Source organism: Myotis daubentonii, chromosome 9 (genome assembly GCF_963259705.1).
Source record: "Myotis daubentonii chromosome 9, mMyoDau2.1, whole genome shotgun sequence".
Taxonomy (NCBI): domain Eukaryota; kingdom Metazoa; phylum Chordata; class Mammalia; order Chiroptera; family Vespertilionidae; genus Myotis; species Myotis daubentonii.
Genome location: NC_081848.1, coordinates 24,637,522 through 24,661,872, shown reverse-complemented (window position 1 = coordinate 24,661,872; position 24,351 = coordinate 24,637,522). Strand labels below are relative to the sequence as shown.

At 43.2% G+C, this 24,351-nt stretch overlaps 1 protein-coding gene and 1 pseudogene across 1 annotated transcript in view; one reads left to right on the top strand and one right to left on the bottom strand.

Annotated features, from left to right (window-relative positions):
- The window catches only part of PANX1 (pannexin 1), a 102,984-nt gene extending 79,413 nt beyond the window's left edge, over window positions 1–23,571 (top strand). The window contains exon 6 of the mRNA XM_059708128.1: window positions 23,379–23,571. The gene's annotated coding sequence lies outside the window, so the exon portion shown is untranslated. The remainder of the gene's footprint in view (window positions 1–23,378) is intronic.
- On the bottom strand, window positions 12,769–13,425 carry LOC132242048 (ras-related protein Rab-11A-like; annotated as a pseudogene).
- Window positions 23,572–24,351: the final 780 nt, after the last annotated feature.

Here is a 24,351-nt window from a genome sequence, read left to right as displayed (position 1 = left end):
CGATGAAATTGGGGGTCACCACAACATGAGGAACTGTATTAAAGGGTCACGGCATTAGGAAGGTTGAGAACCACTGTCTTAGACCCTCAGTTTTCTCACTTATAACATAGGGACAATAACAGAGAGTTGCTGAGAAGATCCACTGAACAATCTACAGAAGGCATAGAGGTCTATGGAAATCTCCACCATGTGGCAGATGTTATTGTTCCCAGTGTCATGGTTAAATCAGATGATATATGCAAAGTGCTTAGACCAGAGGATGTTCCATATAAATTAGTCATCATTTTCATTACTTAATACTATATACAGAACATGACATTTTTTTTTGCCCACTTTTATTTATTTATTTATTTATTTATTTTTTATTGCTTAAAGTATTACAAAGGGTATTACATGTGTGTCCATTTTTTCCCCCCGCCCTAGACAGTCCCCTAGTCTCCCCTATCCCCCAGTGTCTTATGTCCATTGGTTATGCTTATATGCATGCATACAAGTCCTTTAGTTGATCTCTTACCCCCCTACCTCCTGCCCCCCAACCCTGACCGGTTTGGCTCAGTGGATAGAGCGTCGGCCTGCGGACTCAAGGGTCCCGGGTTCGATTCTGGTCAAGGGCATGTACCTTGGTTGCGGGCTCATCCCCAGTAGGGGGTGTGCAGGAGGCAGCTGATCGATGTTTCTCTCTCATCGATGTTTCTAACTCTCTATCCCTCTCCCTTCCTCTCTGTAAAAAAATCAATAAAATATATTTAAAAGAATGTATTTAAAAAAAAAAAAAGAACACGACATTCTTAAAAAGCTAACTTTAGATTTAGGTATGCCTAAATCAATACCAAAAACAGAGTATTTTTTGCCTGTGGAAAACTTCATATACTTTTTTTCCCCTTGTGTAGAAATGAAGCTACTAGGGAGACAGAAGTGTTTGCCTCGAGGCACATGCAGATGCCAGCAGATTTCATGCGATGAACTGCTTGGCTTGAAAAAGAGACATGGATTACAGCCAGGCAACCCATGTGCACAGTTTACCAACCCTATTAAAATAGTGAAATACTGCCCTGGCTGGGCGGCTCAGTTGGTGGGAGCATCACCCCATACACCAAAAGTTTTTGGGTTCGATTCCCCATCAAGGCACATATCTGGGTTGTGGATTTGATCCCCAGTCAGGGCATGTATTAGAGGCAACCAAGCAATGTTTCTCTCTCACGTCAATGTTTCTCTCTCTTCTTTCCTCTCTCTCTAAACATCAGTAAAAACATATCCTCAGGTGAGGATTTTTTTTTTTAAGTGAAATACTAAAATCTAATGCAAAAGCTCTGCTGTGCTTCACCCAGAGTTTATAGGGCTCTGAAGCCCAACTTCCCATAGAAACCACTCTTTGTGACCCATCAGAAGAATGTGCTGAGATAAAGTTCATAAGTTCTGAACCAAATCCAGGGGAGACGGTACCATGAGCTTTCTCTCAGCTTTTGAGACATATGCAGCACAAAATGAAAAGGACATCCAGAATCAATCTTGCCAAATGTCAGGAATTATCTGCTGGGGAAAAGGATTGGAAGTTGCTTCACAAGCGAAGACATTTTAAATCTCGTTGGTTCTCAGAAGCACTGAGCTGCCCCAGGCTCCAGGCCAGGTGTCAGTCTCCATTGTGTCAGGGGCAGGGCAGGTAGAGACTGATGGTGGAGGGGGAACTCGGTGTGAACCTGGGGCCAGGTGTGCTCATAACTTGGCAGTTAAGGGAATGATAAGGATCAGGATGAGGCATTTAGACAGCATGGAGGACACAAGCTCTCCAGTGGCCGTCAAAGGCAGTCATCCAACATGAGATGACATGAGCTACTTCTTCTAGTCTAGGAATTTTCTAGAGCCACCATCTTCCTGTCAATTCAAAATGCTCTGCTATGAGTCTTCCTTTTGCAGTGTGAAGAGGAGAGGTCCAAAGGGGTTATTAGTTCCATGATCTCAAAGCCAGTGAGCTCAGAGCCTTTTAAGGCACTGGGTTTGCCCCATTCTAATTCCTTTTGACCGTTTTGAATTTGACACTGTTAAGTTACATAGCTTTGCATCCATTCACTCATCAACAAATATGTATTATTACTAAATGCCTTCCTCCTTGAAATGTCAAAACCCTGCCTCCCACCCCCATATTGTAGCACCTCCCTCCTCCATTCTTCTTATACCTCTTTTCCTTTCTGCCTAGGAATTGCCTTATGTCCAGCATTGTAATATAATTCACCCAATAGCCACGACCTGTGGATGTGCTATGTATTTTTCCTTACAGCTTTATTTTCTTTTATGTGATGTGATAAATGAGTATTACAAAGGCAAAAACACACACATAAAAAACAGAGACCTGAATCTGAATTTGATTATTCAACAATAATCAATAGCCTGTTCCCAGAGCCCACAGCCCTGGGTCCTCGTTTTATCCTTCAAACCACCTCGTCTACCCCAGCCTTTCTCCATCACTGCCCAGTGGGCACCAGTGTTCCTGATTCTCTTCAAGCCCCTCTTGGTCTGGATTGAAAATAGGAAATGGGAAAACGTGAGCAGTTGAACCAGTGATTCTCAAAGTGTAACCTCTGGACCAGCAGCAGCAGCACTCGGGAGCTTGTTGGAAATGCAAATCCTCGGTCCCCCACCTCAGACCCAATGAATCAGAAACTCTTGGGGTGGAGCCAACTATCTTCACCAACTATTTTAACTAACATCCAGATGATTCTGAAGCTTGAGAACGGCTTAGGATGGAAGGCACCGACTGCTGCCAATAAATTAAACACCTATATCAAATTTCCATTTAGCCCAGTCTCAGCTGATAAGGATGGAGGATCTTAATTTCCCTGAGAGCGCTCCCATCAGGTTATTGCTTATTGTCCTGCTTTCTCAATTTTCTGGACGGGGCTCTCAGAAGAGGAAAGTCCTTTGAAGGAGAAAATATCAGTCCTGTTGTGCACATTCTCACCACTCACATTTTGAGGACATTGTGTGCCCTCTGTGTCTGCCCTCTCAGTGGTCCTACATCTGTAGAGAAATGAAAATCAGCTTCTTCCCACAAAAAGATGGGGATGTGCTTCACATTAAGAGTGAAGTCTTAAAAAAATCAGCTTTGAAATATTGCATTATCATTTCATGATAGATTAGCTGAGAGGGGAAGGAAAGGGAAGAAAAGAGGCACTTCTGTTCATAGACATAAAGCAGCAGAAAGATTTATATACACCTGCCTGTGTCTTCCCGGGGATGTCCACCACATCCTGGGAGGAGATCTCAAAGCTCCGTCAAGGTCAGCCCCTCACATAACCCTGTTTGTCTTTCTCCTCCACATGATTTCAGAGGCAAAAGCACGCGAGGAGCAGGGCTGGGAGGTGACTGACAGCAACCACTGGAAAGTCAACAGCAATGGCAAGCCAGGGAATGATGCAGCCCCGTGACCCCTGAAACAAAGCCTGTTCCAAACAAACGCCAGCAGCACAGAAACCACGGGGTTGCTTCTCTGTCTCTTTCCTTTTTCCTTTTACATATAAAAATAAGTCCAATTTTTAAATGTCAAAAGAGAGAAAAACAAATCCATCCTTTCAAAAACCAACTCAATGGCTACTGTAGATTTTTCATGAGCTTTTCAGTATTGAGCCATGTGGCTCTGTACTAATGCATGCCTTGGGTTTTGTAAGTGGTCTCTTAACTTTAGCATTCACGCATTTCCCCGAGGTTGTTGTCAAGCAAAGCCTGCAATCTAATCAGAAGGTTGCCCCAGAATTGCAGAATGCCAGAGCTATATAGTATTTTATAGATCATCTTCTCAAGGAATTCTTAAGTACCTCTCCAGAGAGGGGCTTCAGCAGTTTGTATTGCTCTGGAAATTATTTGTGGAATTCACCATAGGATGTGCACCTTTCTAGAGAATAGTGATATTCCTGTTTTTCATCAGACCCTCAAAGCAGTTAGACCCCAAAAAGTTATCCATTCTTTCTACAAGTGTCACCGTGTGCAGCCACAACTCCAGGTGAGTGGGGGGGGGGGGCTTCACATAGACTATAACACCCCCTAGAGTTGTGCAGTGCACACCCATGGATGGTGAGCCTGCATTCTAGTCTACATTCATTTTATGGTTGGCATTGTAATTAAGTGAAAGCTCCTTCTAATCACCACAATGACAGCCAATAAGTCGACTAACAAGGAGTTGGGGCAAGGAAAGCGACTATTCAGAAAGCCAGCAAGCCAAGAAAATGGAGGACTAGCATCCTAAAAAAACATCTTGAGAAAACGCAGAATTCGAGCTTCTTTTATGTCAAGGGAAGGGTGGGGAATGGGAAGGGTTTGGGGTCAGGAGGTGATTGATAACTGAAGACATCTGGATGTCAGCAAGGGTTCCAGGGGGATGGTGAAACTTCTTTGCTTTTGGTCAACAAACTCTGATTGCCATGGTCCCAGTCATAATGTTCCTACAAACCTTTTGCTAAACAATCATTATTTTATAGATACCTTCCTTATCTCCTTCAGCACCATGACAGGGCCCTATCTTCCAGTACTATTTTGAGCTGGGAAGCTGTTTCAGTAATTCCTAGGTTGCAGGTTAGATCCCTTTAATGAATAGCATATCTATGTGCAGGACTAGGCAGAAGTGCTAACAGGCATGTTATGGGAACTGGGCAAGCTCAAGCAAGATGGAATCAGAAAGACTGGTTATTTTTTATTCTATTATATCACCGAAAGTCTGGGAAGTGGTTTGCCCTTTTCTGCTTCCATAGCTACCTACATACATTATGTCCTATCACATTTAGATTACACTGGAATAATTTTAGGAGGTATGTCTGTCTAGTTCTAGGATTCAGGATTAAGAAATCCACTGCACATACACTCATATTCTCCAATGTCAACTTAATTATGAACAAAACTGGTATTTTTATCCTCCTTGAGCCTCACTCCTTTCTATTTTTAGTTGGTTCCCAAAATCATGTAAAGAAGAGGAATGCAATTTATTTTCTCCTATACTCTAAATGTGTTCATGAAGAGTCAATCAACAATTCTTGAGTAGGCTGAGTGAAAAAGGTAAAAAGATTAAGAAAAAAAAATAATCCACAGAACAGTAAGGTGATTACCAGAAGGAAAGGGAAGTTGGGGAAGGTAAAGGAAAATGAGGATAAATGGTGGTGGAAGACTTGACTTGGGGTGGTGAACACACAATACAATATACAGATGATGTATTATAGAATTGTATATCTGAAACCTATATAATTTGATTAACCAATGTCACCCCAATAAATGCAATAAGAAAGTAAAAAACAAAACCATGCAAAACAAATTCATGAGTAAAAGGAATGTAAAAAATAGTTGTATGAGGCAGTAAGGACTAAGGACCCAATGAAAAATCAATCCCTTTTCTAATCACAGCTGCTAGCAGTAGTTCCCCTAGGCTATTTGTGTAATTTTTTGTTTCTCTATTTAGAAACCTCAGCTCCCTTTTCTATTAAATCTTGACAAGGACTTCTATTAATTTTAACAAAAGCCAGTGTTTATAGCTTTCAGAACACTTGCAATTACCAGTACCTGAGTTCCTCTGCATCTCAATAGGAAGGACAGGTGTCATTTGCACTTTACACAAAGAGAAGAAATAAGACTCAGGGCAAAGGAGGGACTCATTATTGTGAGTGGCAGAGCTGGAACTGGTAAACAAGGTATGTCTGAATTGAATTCATTGCACCAACAGTGTGGTAGACAATACAAATGATTACCAACACCTAGTGCTCCTCTATTTCCAGGTAAACAGAGAACTGCCCTTCCCTTCCTCCTTGAAGTTAGACATGGTTGTTCAGATTGGCCACATACAGCCAATAAAATGAGGACAGGGATTTGCATCCCTTTTGGACCAAAGCACTTAATTCTTGCTGGCCAACTCACCAGATCTCCCTCTTTCTTTGTTACAACTTTCAACACATGGAAGCAAATTTTTATATGGAGGTGCCATAAGATCAAGCAGCCTGAAATGATGAGCCAACACATTGAGGACATTTGTTCTGGTGAGCCACCTGGTCCTGCAGCAGATGTTGGTTTAGCAAGAACTTTTCCTGTGGTCAGATGAGATCTGGGGATTGTTTTTTATCAGAGCATGACCTACCCTATACTGACTAGTACTGGCAGACTCCATTCTATTAGACTGACATTCTCTCTATTAGAGCTCAGACTGGCATTCAAAGAAGCACATGTAGCCATGCCCAGCTGCATTTCCCTCCTCCAATTCAGCAATCCCCTTGGCTCTTTGTACAATGAACCTTTAGTTACATTCAAAGCCATGATACAGCAGGAGAGTTGGGGAGAAGTAGATTTCTGCAAAGCTGTGGGCAGAGACACCCTCAGGTGTGGTGAAAGTTCTGGTCTGGGCACATATAAATTTGCCATGATTGGTTGCAATGGCCTAATGAGATGAGGTCAAGGTAATGGTTCCAAGACCAGTGAAAAAGCAAACGATCAAAGTAGCAGTGATCAGGGTCAAGTAAGAGAGGAGATGGGGTCAACCTGGCTGGGAGCAGATTCAGCACCATAGACAGGGCCCTATCTTCCCAGTTGTTTTTCCTGGGCAGCTCAATCTTCCCCAGTTAGCCTGCTGTTTCTACTTTCACATTTTAATGATTATTAACAGCCATACGTTGGTTTTATAGGGCTGCTATAACGAATAATCGAAAACTGGCTATTTTAAAATAGAAATGTATCTTCTAACAGTTACAGAAGCCAATAGTCCAAAATCAAGGTGTCCCCAGAACCGTGCTTTCTCTGAAGGCTCTGGGGAAGGCTCCTTTGTTCCCTCTTCCTAGCTGGCAATTCTAGGTGTTCCTTGGCTAGTAGGCACATCATTCCAATCTCTGCTTCCCTGTGTCTCTTCTCCTCTTCTTATAAGGACACCAGTCATATTGGATTAGGGCTCACTCTAATAATGATGTCATCTTAATTTTATTACATCTGCAAAAATACTGTTTCTCCCATCCAAGTACTAACCAGGCCCGACCCTGCTTAGCTTCCGAGATCAGACGAGATCGGGCGCGTTCAGGGTGGTATGGCCGTAGACAAAATACTGTTTCTAAATAAGGTCACAGTCACAGGTACCTAGGGGTTAGAACTTCAACATATCCTTTTGGGGGACTAAAACTCATAACAAGCCTGATCTCATTTTCAAAATGTTTGAAGTGACTTACAAAAATGAATGAAGCTGTGATAGCCCAAGCCTCTCACGAGCTTGCGAGTTTGAAGGTGGTTGTATTCATATCAGCATTAATCTCTCAATTACACTAACAAGTTCTCTCTACCTGCTTATGGGGGACCTCAGCACCCTTCCAAAACCAAACCGAACAACAAACCTAAGAGCGATTCTCCCACCAGGAAGGAAGACCACACTCACACTCCTGTGCTCTTGCTCTGTACCAAGCCATGTCTCCCCACCTCTGTGGCTGGGGACATCCTGAGAATACTTGCCACTGCTAGACCCACTGCATTTCCATGGCAGAGGTGCACTGTGGTTTGTGGCAGTGGAAGGAACTTAGGCCCCTTTTCTCCTTCTGGTTGCACTTTGTCACCTCACTGCCTTGCTTTATAAAGTTCATCTTGAGCCAACCCCTGCAACCCAGGATCCTATGCATTCACACAGAGGCTCATATCTGGGCTGGGGCCACTTTCTCAATGGACATCATTTCAGAGTGTCTCCTCAAGTACAGGGCACACAGCTCCACCCCCCTTAATTTCCCTTTTCTCCTCCTAACCACACAGATAAGCAAACACCCTTTCTTATCAATTCGTAAAACTAGACCCTAGCAGAGCCCAAAACAAATTCATAAGATCCTTAGCAAACAACCAGACTTTGAAACTTGGTTTCAAATCCTAAAAATAGGAGCCCAAAGGTATCTTCTTCATACACAAATCCATCTCCCCAAGATTGAGAAAGAAATGTGATAAAAGAAGAAAGGAATGGAGAACTGAAATATAAGGCTAGAAGAAAAAGGTCTATAATAATAAAAGCATAATATGCTAATTAGACCAGACAGCCAAACAACCTCCCAGATGTTATTCCGGATGTCCTTCCGGATGAAGCCGTAGTGGCAGAGGCCGAGGTAAAAGTGGTTAGGGATGATCAGGCAGGCAGGCAAGCAGTTAGGGGTGATCAGGCAGGCAGGAGAGCAGTTAAGAGCCAGTGGTCCCAGATTGTGTCCCAGGGATGTCCAACTTCCGGTTTAGGCCTGATCCCAGAGATTGGGCCTAAATCAGCAGTCGGACATCCCCCGAGGGTGTCCTGGATTGCGAGAGGGTACAGGCTGGGCTGAGGTATCCCTCACCCCCGCCCCCTCCCCCCTGCACGAATTTCATGCACTGGGCCTCTACTTAAACATAGAAGCACACATTGTAAACACATTCTATAGTTGAGCTTTGTAGTGGCCAAAGTAAAGATAGAAAAAGAATCAGCAAGAAGATTCAAACTGTCTTTAAAAGAAAACAGAATGGTAGATCAGGAGGAGTGAGGCTTAGGCTGACATTGTGGTCTGGAATCTTTATTTCAGTTAACTTTTTGTGTTGGTTTGCTGCTTTGTCATACTGAGCCCATTTCCCTTTCCTCCTAGACCAGCCGTGGGCAAACTACGGCCCGGGGGCCGGATCCGGCCCTTTTGAAATGAATAAAACTAAAAAAAAAAGAGACCGTACCCTTTTATGTAATGATGTTTACTTTGAATTTATATTAGTTCACACAAACACTCCATCCATGCTTTTGTTCCGGCCCTCCGGTCCAGTTTAAGAACCCATTGTGGCCCTCGAGTCAAAAAGTTTGCCCACCCCTGTACCTAGACACACAGCTAGGTGAAGCCATGTGACTGAGCTCTGTCCAATGAAATATGGCAGAGGTGATGTTTGTCATTTCTGGGCAGAAGCAGACAAAGAGGTATACATTTTTAGAGTTTCTTCCCTCATCTATAAGCTAAATGGGAAAAACCCTGACCTATGAGGAGGGTGGAGCCACACAATGGAAAGAACCTAGGTCCCTGAATATTGACGTGAAAGGTGGCTGAGCCATGCTACTCACATCAGACTGTGTCATAGAGATGGGCAACTCTATTGTGCTAAGCCACTGAGACTTTGGGGTTGAGATGTTATAGCAGCCAGTATCACTTGAACTAGAATAGGTGGGATAACACTGGCCTCCTCTGTCTTGTACTTCTCTTCCACCCTCTTTTCCTGAGGCACCAACAAAAGTTCCAAAATTTCAACTGCAATTTCTCCCAGTACAATAGAAAATATTTTATTGGCAGGGGAGGGGTCTCCAAGTCACTTGGATGAATTCTGAGCTCTTATGTGATCTTTGTTTCTCCTGGATCTCTGTGCCCTCTGGCTAATATAATCTTGTTCTTTCCGATCTGACTATTCATTCTTCTTAATAAAAATGACTACACTGAGGTAGGACTTGGGAAGTCCTGCATTCTCTCTGGCTACACTAGAACAACTGAGAGCTATTGTTTCCTTTGATGAGAAAACACAAAAGCATGTGTCCTTCCTCCTGCTGAGAGGCAGAACAAGCTGTCCTCACAATTTTCCCAGAAGAGCCAGGCAGAATGAAGAGAGGGGAGAGGGCCTACTCCAGCCACTTGTGTTTTTCATAGAGTAGGTTAAGCATGGGCCTGGTATGATGTTCACAGGCATGCTGATGTGGCTAATGGAGTCCCCGTGTCACACCATTAGTACTCTGAATGACTCAGGCACTATCGTTTTCTGGTAGGTCATATTGACATAAAATTCCCACGATGATTGGCTTTGCAAAACTCACTGGTCAACATGTTCATTTCCTGAGCACAGATTGCAGTTGGTAGCCAATCAATGAAGCCAATCATGTAGCACTTCCCTTACAGCTTGAAGAGGGCTGAACTTCCTGATCATGGTCACCTGCTAAGATCTAGAAGAAGCACTAATCTGGAAGTCACACTGCCTATTATTGATCCAACAATAGCTACCGCTTACGGGACACTGGCAGGTGTTCCAGAGCATTCTGGCACTTTGCATGCATCACCTCAAACAGGTCCGTTGAAATAGGATATAATTTGCATGCCTGCAAATTGTATAGATATCTCTATTTTGTAATAACTTTACAAATATCCCCATTTTACAGGTAAAGACACTGTGGCTCTGTCCACTACATGCTGAACAGTATGCTAGTGCCTTCTGGAAATAGATTAAGACTCAGATTTTGAGGAGTTTAAAATCTCTTTAAGGAAGTGAGACTTTCTGGAAGTAATTTTGGAATTATATACAATAGCATAGAATGCTAGGTGAGTCTGTTTAGTGCTCAAAGCTAGAGAGTGAAGGTCATGACTATAGTTGGGGGTGAGAGTCATGTGAGAAATCAGGCTAGGACAGTGGTCGGCAAACTCATTAGTCAACAGAGCCAAATATCAACAGTACAACGATTGAAATTTCTTTTGAGAGCCAATTTTTTTAAACTTAAACTATATAGGTAGGTACATTGTTATTAACTTAAGTAGGGTACTCCTAAGCTGGCCTTTGCTAAAAATGTCCTCAATCTGATTGAGGTACGTTCACTGAGGTCAACCCCTTCCAACTCTCCCATCCACACTCGTCTTGTATACTTGTTTCGTCCATCTCCTTTCGTTCATCCTCTCTATATGTCCAACCCCCACTTCTTCTAATGCCACTTCTTCAAAATAGACTCGCCCAGGCCGAAAACCGACTTCTGCGCATGGGCCACGAAGTTTCAATCACACTGTATGTGAGCGCCCGCACGTGGTACTTTGTGGAAGAGCCATACTCAAGGGGCCAAAGAGCCACATGTGGCTCGCGAGTTGTGGTTTGCCTACCACTGGGCTAGGAATATCAGAGTAAAATCAGTTCAGTTGCCAGCTGTCTGCATAGACAAACACGAGTACCTGAGGGGAGTGTGGCCAGCAGTGAAATGTGGGTGGGAGGCACAAGAGACACCAACCTGGGAGAGAGGAGACAAATGCTCAGGAGGAAGCTTGGGATGGGCTGTTTGTATTCTGGTGGGCATCTGGCCAAGGGTTGCCCTTAGAAGAGTGATTCTTAACCTTATCTGAACCTAAAAGATGCTCAGGGGAGCTTTTGAAACATACTGATACCTGGTCCTCATCCCCCAAGATTCTGACTGATTTAATGGAGTTGGATCTGGGTGTTGGGATTTTTAGGAGCTGCCCAGATGACTCTAATATAAAGTCAAAACTGAGAATCTCTGCCTTAGAGGTGCCACCACTCACCTGCCTGACCATTCATGTGTGGTTTTAATAAGCTTCCACATTCATTGGCTCTATTCTCACTCTTACCGTTGCTTTCCTGAGAAAAAGTATCAAAGGGCAGTCTTCCTGGAATCCGTGGGTCTCCAGTCAGTTAGTCAATGTGTCTCTCAAAACCGGTGTGGTTGTATAGCAGTGGAGCCGTTGGTGGTGGAAAGAGGATTCTTTCACATTATCGCAGGAAAAGCATTTCAAGGATACAGGTATAGGAGGAGGGGTGGCATTGTGGCAAGATTTATTGGAGTAAAAACAAAGGAAGTGCTTAGGCCATGTCTCATCCACAACAAGGTGGTCTCACTGTGAAAGAACTCCAGCCCCTGGGGCCTCAGGCCCACACTTGTCCGCACCAAGCCAGGAGGACCAGGGTCCAGAGATGCTGTGTCCTTGCCTGGGCGCCGATACCGGAAGCTCCAGGAGTCTAGCTCAGTCTCTCTTTCCGGCCGGCTCAAGGGTGGCACTGTGCTTGGGCCTGCACTTGAGCCCCTGTGCCTGCTACAGAGAGAGAACGCATGAACTCTGGGCCTTTGTTAAACTTTAATTATATTATCTCTGACTTGGGAAAGAGCAGGCTTTCTTTCAAATTAACCAGTCTTTTCCCTGACTCTTTGCAGGCTTGTGCTGGGCCCTCCCCCTGCACCATCTTCGCTCCTGCTGTGAATGTGCCCAGCAGAAGGCATTTCCCTTTGCTGGTTCCAGTAATGTACTGAATAGAGAGGTTGTTCCCTAGGGAGACTGGAAAGCCACCAGCTTGAGGACAAGTGTGGGCTGAGGCCACAGGGGCTGGAGTTCTTTCACCGTGCGACCACCTTGTTGTGGATGAGACATGGCCTAAGCACTTCCTTCGTTTTTGCTCCAATAAATCTTGCCACAATGCCACCCCTCCTCCTATACCTGTATCCTTGAAATGCTTTTCCTGCGATAATGTGAAAGAATCCTCTTTCCACTACCTTTGGCGGAGGATGTGGCTGTCCCCTGAGGTGTCTGTGAAGTTGCCCCTTCCTACCAAGAGCTACTTACCTACTGTAACAGACCAAGGAGTTGGGATGCCTCATGAAATCCTGCTTCCACCTAAGGGTGGAGGGAAGCTGATAAAATATTTCACATCTTGGCTGAGGCCTTGCCCTGTAAGCATGGGCTCCTTCCGGGTCTTGCCTTCTAGTCAGCCTCAGAATTTACATTTGCAGCTTTAACAAACACTGACTGATGGACACTTTTTGTGTTGCAGGCCCTGTGCTGGGGGCTTTTCATGTTATCTCACATTAGGCTTTCTTTTTTTTTTTTTTTTACAATCCTTTACCTTTTCCTCTTAGGTCCTTGGAGACTTCATATAAACATCTTATCAGCTGGACTGTGGAAGAGGGATTAGCTTTATTGTTTGGGGCTTTCAAGAATAGTTAATACTTATTACTATTATCATCATTTATTTATCTATTTATCTATTTATTTATTTATTTTGACCATAAGAATTACAAATATATTTAAATCTCAGACCTGGGAAATGGACTATACACAGCCTTCTATGTTCTGATAGCACTGCACCTTGGCTTATTTTCAGTGGTTGGTGGAACATGAATAGGAACCCCACGGTTGCTTGGAGACATGTCATTTTCACGTCTGTCTGACATTTGCTTCTGCGAAACAATGCGGTGTATCTCTGTCAGAACTGTCTGAAAAGCAGCTTCTACATTGGTAGAGTCTGGAGCTGATGTCTCAAAGAATGACAAGCCATTTTTTTTTCTGCAAAAGCACTTGTTTCATCTGTAGGAACTGCCCTGAGATGACACAATTCACTCTTATGGCCCACAAGCATGATGACAATGTTACTATCAGCATGACCTCTCAGTTCTTTCAGCCGTCGCTCTACATTTTCACATGTGGGATGTTTAGCGATGTCATCAACCAACAAGGCACCTACAGCGGATGTGATAGCTCGATATCACTCTTGCCCAGCCGTGTCCCATATCTGTGTCTTTATTGTTTTTCCATCAACCTGGATGCTTCTTGTTGCAAACTCTGCTCCAATGGTGCTCTTGCTTTCAAGATTAAACTCATTTCAAGTAAATCGAGACAGGAGATTACTCTTTCAAACACCAGAATCTCTGATAAGGACAACATTAAAGAGGTAGTTGTTGCGGGTGCCCATTGTGCGGCCGATGAGTGAAGGGGCAGGAGCAGCGGTGGTATCAGTCACTATTATCATCACTTACTAAATCCCAGGCATGAATTAAGAATTTTAGATTTTTGCCCTCCCAATTCATTTTCATAGCAACTCTAGAGATGTATCATTCCCTTTTAGAGATAAGGAAATAGATGTTTAGAGATTTTAAATAAATGTTTAAAGGTCCTTTAACGGTCTTGCCAGGACTGGTGCTTAGATCTGTTTGTGTCTGAACAGACTGCTCTGATACCCTAGGATTGTGGTTCTCAACCTTTGGGGGCATAAGCGAACTTTTGTGGAACTTTTAAAAAAATAAATGTTTTATTTGGAATAATTTTAGATTTTCAGAAAAGATGCAAAGACAGAATGTTCAAGTCCGATTATGTTGAGTGTTCAAATATAAAGGTGGAAAATTTGATTTAAAGAAATAAAGGATGAATTTTTTTAATTAAATCTTTATTGTTCAGATTATTACATTTGTTCCTCTTTTTTCCCCCCATAACTCCCCTCCTCCCAGTTCCCGCCCCACCCTCCGCCCTCACTCTCCACCCACTGTCCTCTTCCATAGGTGCACGATTTTTGTCCAGTCTCTTTCCGCATCTCCCACACCCCTTTCCCCCCCAAGAATAGTCAGTCCATTCCCTTTCTATGTCCCTGATTCTATTATGATCACCAGATTATTTATTCACTTGATTCTTAGATTCACTTGTTGATAGATGCATATTTGTTGTTAATAATTTGTATCTTTACCTTTTTCTTCTTCTTCCTCTTCTTAAAGGATACCTTTCAGCATTTCATATAATACTGGTTTGGTGGTGATGAACTCCTTTAGCTTTTTCTTATCTGTGAAGCTCTTTATCTGACCTTCCGTTCTGAATGATAGCTTTGCTGGATAAAGTAATCTTGGTTGTAGGTTCTTGGTATTCATCACTTTGAATATTTCTTGCCATTCCCTTCTGGCCTGCAAGGTTTCTGTTGAGAAATCAGCTGACAGTCGTATGGGTATTCCCTTGTAGGTAACTGGGATTCTTTCTCTTGCTGCTTTTAAGATTCTCTCTTTGTCTTTTGCTCTTGGCATTTTAATTATGATGTGTCTTGGTGTGGTCCTCTTTGGATTCCTTTTGTTTGGGGTTCTCTGTGCTTCCTGGACCTATAAGTCTATTTCTTTCACCAGGTGGGGGAAGTTTTCTGTCATTATTTCTTCAAATAGGTTTTCAATATCTTGCTCTCTCTCTTCTTCTGGCACCCCTATAATTCTGATGTTGGTACACTTGAAGCTGTCCCAGAGGCTCCTTACACTATCTTCGTATTTTCGGATTCTTTTTTCATTTTGCTTTTCCAGTTGGGTGTTTTTTGCTTCTTCGCGTTTTGAATCTTTGACTTGATTCTTGTGCTCCTCTGGTCTGCTGTTGGGTGTCTGTATAATATTCTTTATTTCAGTCAGTGTATGCTTAATCTCTAGTTGGTTCTTTATCACAACATCGAGGGTCTCATTAGATTTCTTGAGGATCTCACTACATTTACCGGTGGTCTCACCAGTCTTTTCGAGGGTCTTACTAAGTTTATCGGCAGCTTCTAGACAGTTCTTGAGAGACCTTAAAAGTGTGGTTTTGAGCTCTATATCTTCCATTTCTGACATTTGCGTCCTGTTTCTTTGTCTCCGCATTTTTTTATCTTTTCTTGGTGCACCCCCTAGTGGTCTTTGTGCGCAGTCTTGTAGTTAAGCCTTGATTGTTGTCGGTAATACCAGGGGTGATTTGACCTCCAGGCTAACTGGCTATGAGAGTCAGCTGTGTCTGCAGTGGGAGAGCTTCTGTGCTGGATCTCTAGGGTGGTGCTAATCTAGCGTTTGCCTGAGGCTATCCGGCAAATGGTTCTGCGCCGGGCTTGGGCGGGGTGGGTCCCCTGGGATCTACAGGGTGGGCGGAGCAAGCAGTTATGGCTGCTCTCAGTTCCATCCCTAGGGGCTCTGCCTCTCAGAGTCCCAGCAACTGCTGCAAACCTCACCTCGGAGAGAAAGCTGCCTTCGAGTTCCGACTGAAGCCAGACAGTCCCGCTTCTCCTGTTTGAGTCTGGGTCCCCAGAGACTCACCCGGATCTGGAGCTCAGAGTCTGAAACTCCCTCCCGATTGAAAACAACAACCGCGCCCTAAGCCGCCAGCACGCTCTGCGCGCGCACTCCGCACCTGAGTATTTCACTTCAGCACTGCGCCTCCTCTGAGTCTGGGTATGATATTCTCTTTCCTCCTAGTTGTAGAATTTCCACTCAGCCAGCCTTCCTGTGGTTCTGGATGATGTCTGTTCTGTCCTTTAGTTATATCTCTGAAGTGGTTGTTCGAGGCAGCAATCTCCTATGCCGCCATCTTGGTTTTCCTCATAAAGGATGAATTTAATCCAAGTTTGGGACGGTGGTGGTGGTGAAGGATGGCTGCACAGATATTGGTGCTAAGTTCTAAGGGATGTGTAGTGTCCCAGCAGCCTAGTAGGAGGCAGCAAGGTGCTCAGGCATCAGGGACCTCGTAAAGAAAGGCATGGCTGCCTGAAAGTGCATGAGGATATTTGGGCAAGGATAAGCTGCAAGGGGGGTCTGAAGGATGCATTCATGGTAGAAAAGTAGATTAGAGTCAGGAAGAGAATCCTAAAATATCTTTTTGGTAATGTGATCAGGTATGTTCATTGGACTGAACAGTTTAGACTATGGAAAGGATGGATTAGAGCAGCGGTTCTCAACTTGTGGCTCGCAACCCCTTTGGGGGTCAAACAACACTTTCACAGGGGTCACCTAAGACCATCGGAGAACACATATATAATTACATATTGTTTTTGTGATTAATCACTATGCTTTAATTATGTTCAATTTGTAACAATGAAATTGGGGGTCACCACAACATGAGGAACTGTATTAAAGGGTCGCGGCATTAGTAAAGTTGAGAACTACTGGATGAGAGGTTTACTGGACTGTGGTAAACTCCACAGGTCTTATATGGAATCAATTCCCCATTGTTCTCCAGCATTTCTCATCTTGGTAGTTAAGGCTTACCTGTCATATTCAATCACTCTTCAGTCCTATTGATTTTACCCCCTTCTCTCCAGTCCCACTGTCATTGACATAATTAAAGGCTTCATCTCTTTTCTGAGTATTGCATTAGCCTCCCACATATTCCCTTGATCATAATGTAGCTCTCGTTTAATTTACCCTCTCCACTGTTGGTAATGTTTCTAGCATACTGAGTTGATTTATGTCACTCCCGCACTAAAATCCTTTGGTAGTTGTCTTTACCCATAAAATAAAAATAGAAACCCCTTGGCATTGCTTCTAGGACCTTTCATGACAGGATAGATACCTACACCCCACCTCTTGTTCACCCATGTTAGCACTTCATGTTTTAGCAGCATGGAGCCACTCATGGGTCCCCCAAACATCAAGTTGTCATAGGCCCCTGTGCTTTTGCATCTGCCATTTTCTCTGCTTCAGACACCATCCTTCCCAGCCCCATGCATGTATCCACCTGCAAACTCTTGCTCATGCTTCAAGTCTCAGCCTAAAAGGCACCTCCTTGGTGAAGCCTTCTCTGATCCCTCCAGGCAGACCCACAGCCTGTAGCAACCAGCCTGGAAAGGCAAACCACAGCCTGCAGCAGCCAGTCCATGACCGAATCACAGCCTCTATAGCAATTGGTCCTGTGTGGCTGGGATTTAATCGATACCTGACAGCTTCCCTAAGCTTTGTCCTCACTTCCAACTGAGGACCAACAAGAGAAAGTCAAATATGTTCCCCTAAGCCAGTGATCAGCAAACTCATTAGTCAACAGAGCCAAATATCAACAGTACTTCTTCAAAATAGACTCGCCCAGGCCGAAAACCAACTTCTGCGCATGGGCCACGAAGTTTCAATTGCACTGTATGTGTGCCCACATGTGGTATTTTGTGGAAGAGACACACTCCAGGGGCCAAAAAGCCGACCACGGCCCTAAGCAATCGCATGGGATGCTCTGCTTCTAGTTAGCCTGCAGCCAGCTTCCCCAGGCCAACAGCTGCCAATTGAAGCCTTCCTTCTGCCCACGATAAAGCTTTCCCACTCCCCTGCCTGCTTTTGAGTCTCTGTCAAGATGCAAGTGATGGTGGTTGACTCCCTTATTAGAGCCAAGTTCTGCATAGATAGCCTTTACTTGTTCTCATGTAGGTGGTCTTTATTTCCACCCTTGATTGTGAGCTGGTATGCTTTAGTAATGGAGTTAAGAACATGCCAACCTCATTGTGCCATTTTGCTATGTTGATTATTTTGAGCTGAAGCACTTGAAAAATAGAAAAAGCAGAGAGAGAGAGAGAGAGAGAGAGAGAGAGAGAGAGAGAGAGAGAAATCCTCTTAACTCCTCTTATCTAAGGACCATTCCTCCAAAAGGAACTCAGTTGTCATAAATCCCCTTTCCCCTGGGATTTCATCAACCAGAGAAGGCTGACTCAGGAGAGGAAGCCAGCAGTCAGCACCACACCAAGGCATACCTTCTCACAGCTGTTGTATCTCCCATCTATTCTTTGAAGGGTCCATTCGTTCATCTTTTCTAGAAATCGTTTACTCTCCCCTGAATTGCCTACACCCCTTCCCCTATTAAGATGGCACATAAGCTCTCAAATCCCACCACTTCATGTTCGCAAAACTGCCTGGTATTGGCACAAGAACAGACATATAGACCAATGGAATAGAATAGAGAACCCAGAAATCAACCCAAACCACTATGCTCGATTAATATTTGACAAAGGAGGCAAGAACATACAATGGAGTAAAGACAGTCTCTTCAATAAATGGTGCTGGGAAATTTGGTCAGACACATGCAAAAAAATGAAACTAGACCACCAACTTACACCATACACAAAAATAAACTCAAAATGGATAAAAGAATTAAACTTAAGACAGGAAACCATAAGAATATCAGAGGAATCCACAGGTAGCAAAATCTCAGATCTATGCCAAACGAATTTCTTCACTGACACAGCTCCTAGGGCAATGGACACTAAAGGGAAAATAAACAAATGGGACTATATCAAAATAAAAAGCTTCTGCACAGCAAAAGAAACCATCAACAAAACAACAAGAAAACCCACTGCATAGGAGAACATATTTGCCAATGATATCTCCGATAAAGGTTTAATCTCCAACATTTATAGGGAACTCATACAACTTAACAAGAGGAAAATAAACAACCCAATCAAAAAATGGGCAAAAAAATAGACACTTTACGAAAGAGGACATACATAAGGCTGAAAGACATATGAAAACATGCTCAAAGTCACTAATCATCTGAGAGATGCAAATCAAAATGACAATGAGGTACCATCTCACACCTGTCAGAATGGCTATCATCAACAAATCAACAAATGATGGTGAGGATGCGGAGAAAAAGGAACCCTCATTCACTGCTGGTGGGAATGCAAACTGGTGCAGCCACTGTGGAGAACAGTATGGAGTTTCCTCAAAAAACTAAAAATGGAACTTCCATTTGACCTAGTAATCCCACTTCTAGGAATATATCCCAAGAAACCAGAAACACCAATCAGAAAGGATATATGCACCCCTATGTTCATAGCAGCACAATTTATAATAGCTAAGATTTGGGATCAGCCTAAGTGCCCATCAGCAGATGAGTGGATTAAAAAACTTTGGCACATCTACACAATGGAATACTATGCAGCTGTAAAAAGGAAGGAACTCCTACCATTTGCAACAGCATGGATGGAGCTGGAGAGCATTATGCTAAGTGAAATAAGTCAGTCAGAGAAAGATAGATATCATATGCTCTCACTCATTTGTGGATTATAATGAACAACATAAACTGATGAACAAAAACAGATGTAGAGACAGAGAAGCATCGATCAGCTGCTCAAAACTCAGAGGGAAGGCAGGGGAGAGTGGGGGGAGGGGAAAAGATCAACCAAAGGACTTGTATGCATGCACATAAGCATACGTGATGGATGTGGACAACAGGAGATGAGGGTGAGGGCAGGATTGGGGGGATGAGGGACATTGGGGGGATAAGGACACATGTGTAATATCTTAATCAATAAAGGGGGAAAAAATCTCACCACTTCAGAGGGTATTCAATTTTGTTTGTGGTGCCCTTGTGCACAGAGTATTAAAAATGAATAAATGTGTATACCTTCCTCCTGATCTGCCTATTGTCAGTGTACTTCATGGACCTAGACTAGGAGACAGTCTTTCTTCCCCTACAGCATCCCCTGGAGCCTTGCGAACCCCTTCTATGAAATTCAGATGACTCCTACCTTGAGGAGTTACTATAAGAGTTAGAGACACTCTAACACAGGTGAATCACAAATGCCTTATGCTAAGGAAAAGAAGCCAGATTCAAAAGGTCACATCACACATGACATTCTGAAAAGGGCAAAACTAAAGAGACAGAAAACAGGCCAGTGAATGCCAGAGGTGAGGGGTGGGAGGAGGGTGGACAAGGGGCACAAGAGAATTTGGGGAGATGACAGAACTGTTACACATCTTGATTACAGTGATGGCTGCATGTCTGTCAGTGTCAAAATTCACAGAACTGTACATAAAAATGATGAATTTCACTGTGTGAAAAATAGACCAGTAAACTTGCTTTGCAAAGTCATGGCAGAACTAAAAGGCACGGACACAATAATTCTCTCATGCCAGCCCGTGGAGACAGCTACTTGGGCTTAGATTGCACCTCTGAGCTTGCTGAACTTAGTACAAGCCTGTTTTCCCCCATACTTCCCTACATCCTCTAAGGCTGCCCGCCCACACCTCCATGTCTTGGGGGATTTGTCACTCTGTGGAACACAGACTCTGCCCAGGGAAGGCAGGGCCATGTGTGATCTGGAGTAGTACTAGGGCCACTCAGGACCAGCACGACCCTCCTCACCTCACCTTGAAACAGAGACAGCTCCGTGCCCTGTTGTTCAGGATCCCACCAGCTAACACTTCATTTATCATCAGCATCTATGGAAATTCATGTTTCTTACTCCAAGCCACCAACTATGATGTTGACACAACCAGAGAGCACCGGCTACAAATCAGACGTGTATGTTATGTGTAACCTGCTAACAAAGTGATGAATTTCCCCTCACTTACACCAGGGAGATAGAGAGCTGGAGTTGTGAGTGTTTCATCAAACCGGAAAGTGAGAAAGAAACAGAACATGGCAATGGAGCCTGTTAATATCAGCCCAGCCACAAGCCTCCATTTCTATGGAAACCGAGAAAGGCAGTTTGGATAAAAGGAAATGAAATCAGAGAAAAGAAGAGATTGAATGTGTTCTAAATAAGGCTGATTTCCAAGGCTGGAGAGTTGACAGGCAGCTTCACAGCTCGGGAGGCGCCTGGAGTTCCTGGCACTGGCCAAGGCTTTTCACAGCCTGGGGGCCGGGGGGCAGCCTGGGTCTCCAACCTCTTTAGGCCTCAGGGCTGCTAAGGAAATCCGTGTGTGTGTGTGTGTGTGTGTGTGTGTGTGTGTGTGTGTTGGGGCGGGGGGGGGGGGCTGGTCAAAAGCACAGGCTGGAGAAAAGAACAAAGAAAGTAGCTCCTGCACTCCATATTTGGGATGGTATCCCTCCTCAGAATCGATTACATTCAAATTATTAATGCCTGATGGAATGTTCCTGATGCTCAACCAGCTTCATATCCCTCTTATCTGTAGACTCTCCCACCAGGAGAAATACTCTTTGGGATAAGTGCAGAGTGTCAGAGAGTCCAGGTAAGCAACAGAAACAGTCTATGCATTCACTTCGGACAATTGACTGCTCCCCTGACCTCCCGCAACACAGATTCCTCATCCATAATTTATAAGCTGGAGACAGCCCTGCATGTGCCTCCACTGCAGCACAGACCAGGCTACTGTAATAGGCTGCTTACCTGCTCTCTCCACCATCAGGTTGCTCAGTAAGAGATGTATTAACAGAATCCAGCTCAGTACCCAGCCCTTCTAACAACTACTGTGAGAGGAGCAGCTAACCCTTATATAATAACAAGCACACATTGCCCTTAGAGTGTCTGCTATACTCTACATTCTTACATGTATTAGCTTCTAAAATTCTCACTATTAATATATTCATTTTATAGATGAGGAAACAGAGGCACAGAGTGTTCAAGATGCTTGCCTAAGTAAATGGCAGAGCTGGGCTGTCTGCTCCAGATTCTATAATAATGATCTCAAGTAAAGGTCTGCTGAATGAGTAGCTGGCCAAGGCCCTGTCCTTGACCTCTTCTCTCGCTTTTTCCCAAGGTCTTATCTATCTCCTCAGTTCCAGCTATTACATTTCTGCAGGTGGTTCCCAGATCTGTATCTACAGCTCCAATCTCTCTCCTAAGAGCCGGTTTCCAATTGATACGAAGATATCCCTGCCTTCCATATGTTTATGTCAACAGACAGATACATAACCAAGTAGCTGTAAATCATTCTTCCCACTGCTGCCCTACCACCCTATCCCCTCTCCTGCTCTTTTTACACACACACACACACACACACACACACACACACACACACACGTGCACGCGCGCATCCCAGAAGTTCATACCCTACTGCCTCCTCCTCTGCTTGGTATAACTGACCAGAGCAGTATGTCCTGCTTTCCTCTTTCCTTGTCTCTCCATCTCTCTAAAGGCCCCATAAAGTCCCTGAATTAAAAATGAAATCAGATCTGCAAAACAGTTCCACAAGGGAGACAGCTGAGCAAAGCCAGAGTTTTAATTTCCTCTGCCACATGGGATCTTGTCTTAATTCAAAATTATCAGTGTCTTGTATTTCTTTTAAAAATTGATGTCACGTTGACCTCAGGACCCAAAGGTTAAACTTGTAGACAATTTCAAATAAGACTCGAATTATTAATGTCTCACGTATATGTCCCTGGTGCCTGAACAGCCTCATGTCACTTTTCTCCTAGTCTCTCCCACCAGGAGAAAATACTCTCGGAATAAGTACAGACAGTCCAGATAGTAGCAGAAACATCCTATGCATTTGTTTCTAACAATCGACTTCTTCCCTGACATGCCTTGACATGTATCTCCTGAAGTATGCTCATCCATAATTTATGTCATCAGTCCGAGCTACAAAAACTCAGATTAACTTGCTGGGGACTCGCCACTGTGCTTTTCTCAAAGAAAAAAGAAGGCTGCTATTCAATATGGTGAACATTTGTTGCAAGTCCACTGAAGGCATGAACAGTGTCAGGAGCGGACACATGTGCTTTCCCTGTGCTGATGGTGTGTTTAACCAAGGAGACAGACACACAGACAAGAGTAAAACAGAGAGAAAAACTACAGAAAAACTTATGAACAGTAAGGAACAAAGCAAAGAAACAATTTTGTTCCAGAGGTATGTGAAGGCAGGGGAGAATTAGGGCTTTGAAAGGTTAGGGTCTCTTAAACTGAGACCTCAAAAATAAGGTCCCGCCCTGACCAGTTTGGCTCAGTGGATAGAGCATTGGCCTGTGGACTGTAAGGTCCCAGGTTCGATTCCGATCAAGGGCATGCACCTTGGTTGCGGGCACATCCCCAGTAGGAGGTGTGCAGGAGTCAGCTGATCAATGTGTCTCTCTCATCAATGTTTCTAACTCTCTCTCTCCCTTCCTCTCTGTAAAAAATCAATAAAATATATTTAAAAAAAAATAAGGTCCCAACCCTGTGATCAGCTCAGTCCCCTGACCACTCCCCTGTGATCATCAAATTTAAAATATTTACCAATTTGAGCAGAAATTATATCATACGGTTGTTTTAATTTTTATTTTTCTGATGATGAACTTGTAAGGGTCAACATCTTTTTTTGTTACTATTTGGGTTCCCTCTGTGAATTGCCCATATTTTTTTCTATTGAATTTGTAATGCATTTTTCTATTATTGATTTGAAACAGTTTATCAGTAAATATGTTGAAAAATTCTAAGTTAGTCTTTAAATTTCCTCTTGTTTACAGCACTCTTTGCCATGGAGAAGTTTCAACTGTGATGTAGTCAGACATACGGATCCCCTCCTCTGTGGCAGATACCGTCCGTGTCCGACCAGAGACTCCATCCATACTCTGATGTGATAAAGATAGTCTTTTATATGATCTTTCAAAAGCTTTAAAGTTTTGATTTTCACCTTGAGGTCTTTTGTCCATCTAGGATTTATTTTGTATATGATATGAGATAGGGATTAATCTTCTCTTTAGTCTTATAGTGTTACTGATTCAATAAATGATCCGTTCTTTATGCCAAAGTTCCATCAAAGTGTGGGTCTATCTCTGGGTTATTTTTCTCCATCGATTTGTTTATTCCTGTACTGCAGCTCTTTTTTAAATAATGTTTCAAGTATAGCCATCAAACTGACAAAAATATGAAAATACCAACTGTGGAAAATATAAAGAACATTGAAAATTCTCATACAAAGCTGGTAGGGATATAAATTAAAGAATCACTCTGGAGAACAATCTAACATTTGCATGTATGAAATTGTTTCTTTTTATAGCTGAGGAATATTCCATGGTATAAATATACCACAGTTTGTTCAAGGATTTACCTTTGGATGTTTATTTCCAGGTTTTTGTTTTTTGTTTTTGTTTTTGCTATTATGAATAAAGCTGCTCTGAGAATCTGTGTAGTACATTCTTTTTGTCTTAATTCAAAATTATCAGTGTCTTGTACTATTACATGCTTTTTGTACTACACAGATTCTCAGAGCAGCTCTAAATAATTTTTTATTTCTGTGGGTAATTAGCAGTAAATTCACTAAATTCATGGTGAGTGTATGTTTAACTTTATAAGAAACTTCCAAACTTTTTCCAAAATGATTAAACTATTTTAAATCCCAAGTAGTAATTATCAGACTTCCAGTTCCTCTACATCCTTGACAATACTGAGTATTGTGACTCTTTTTAATTTTAGCCAGTCTTGTGTAAAGTGATAACT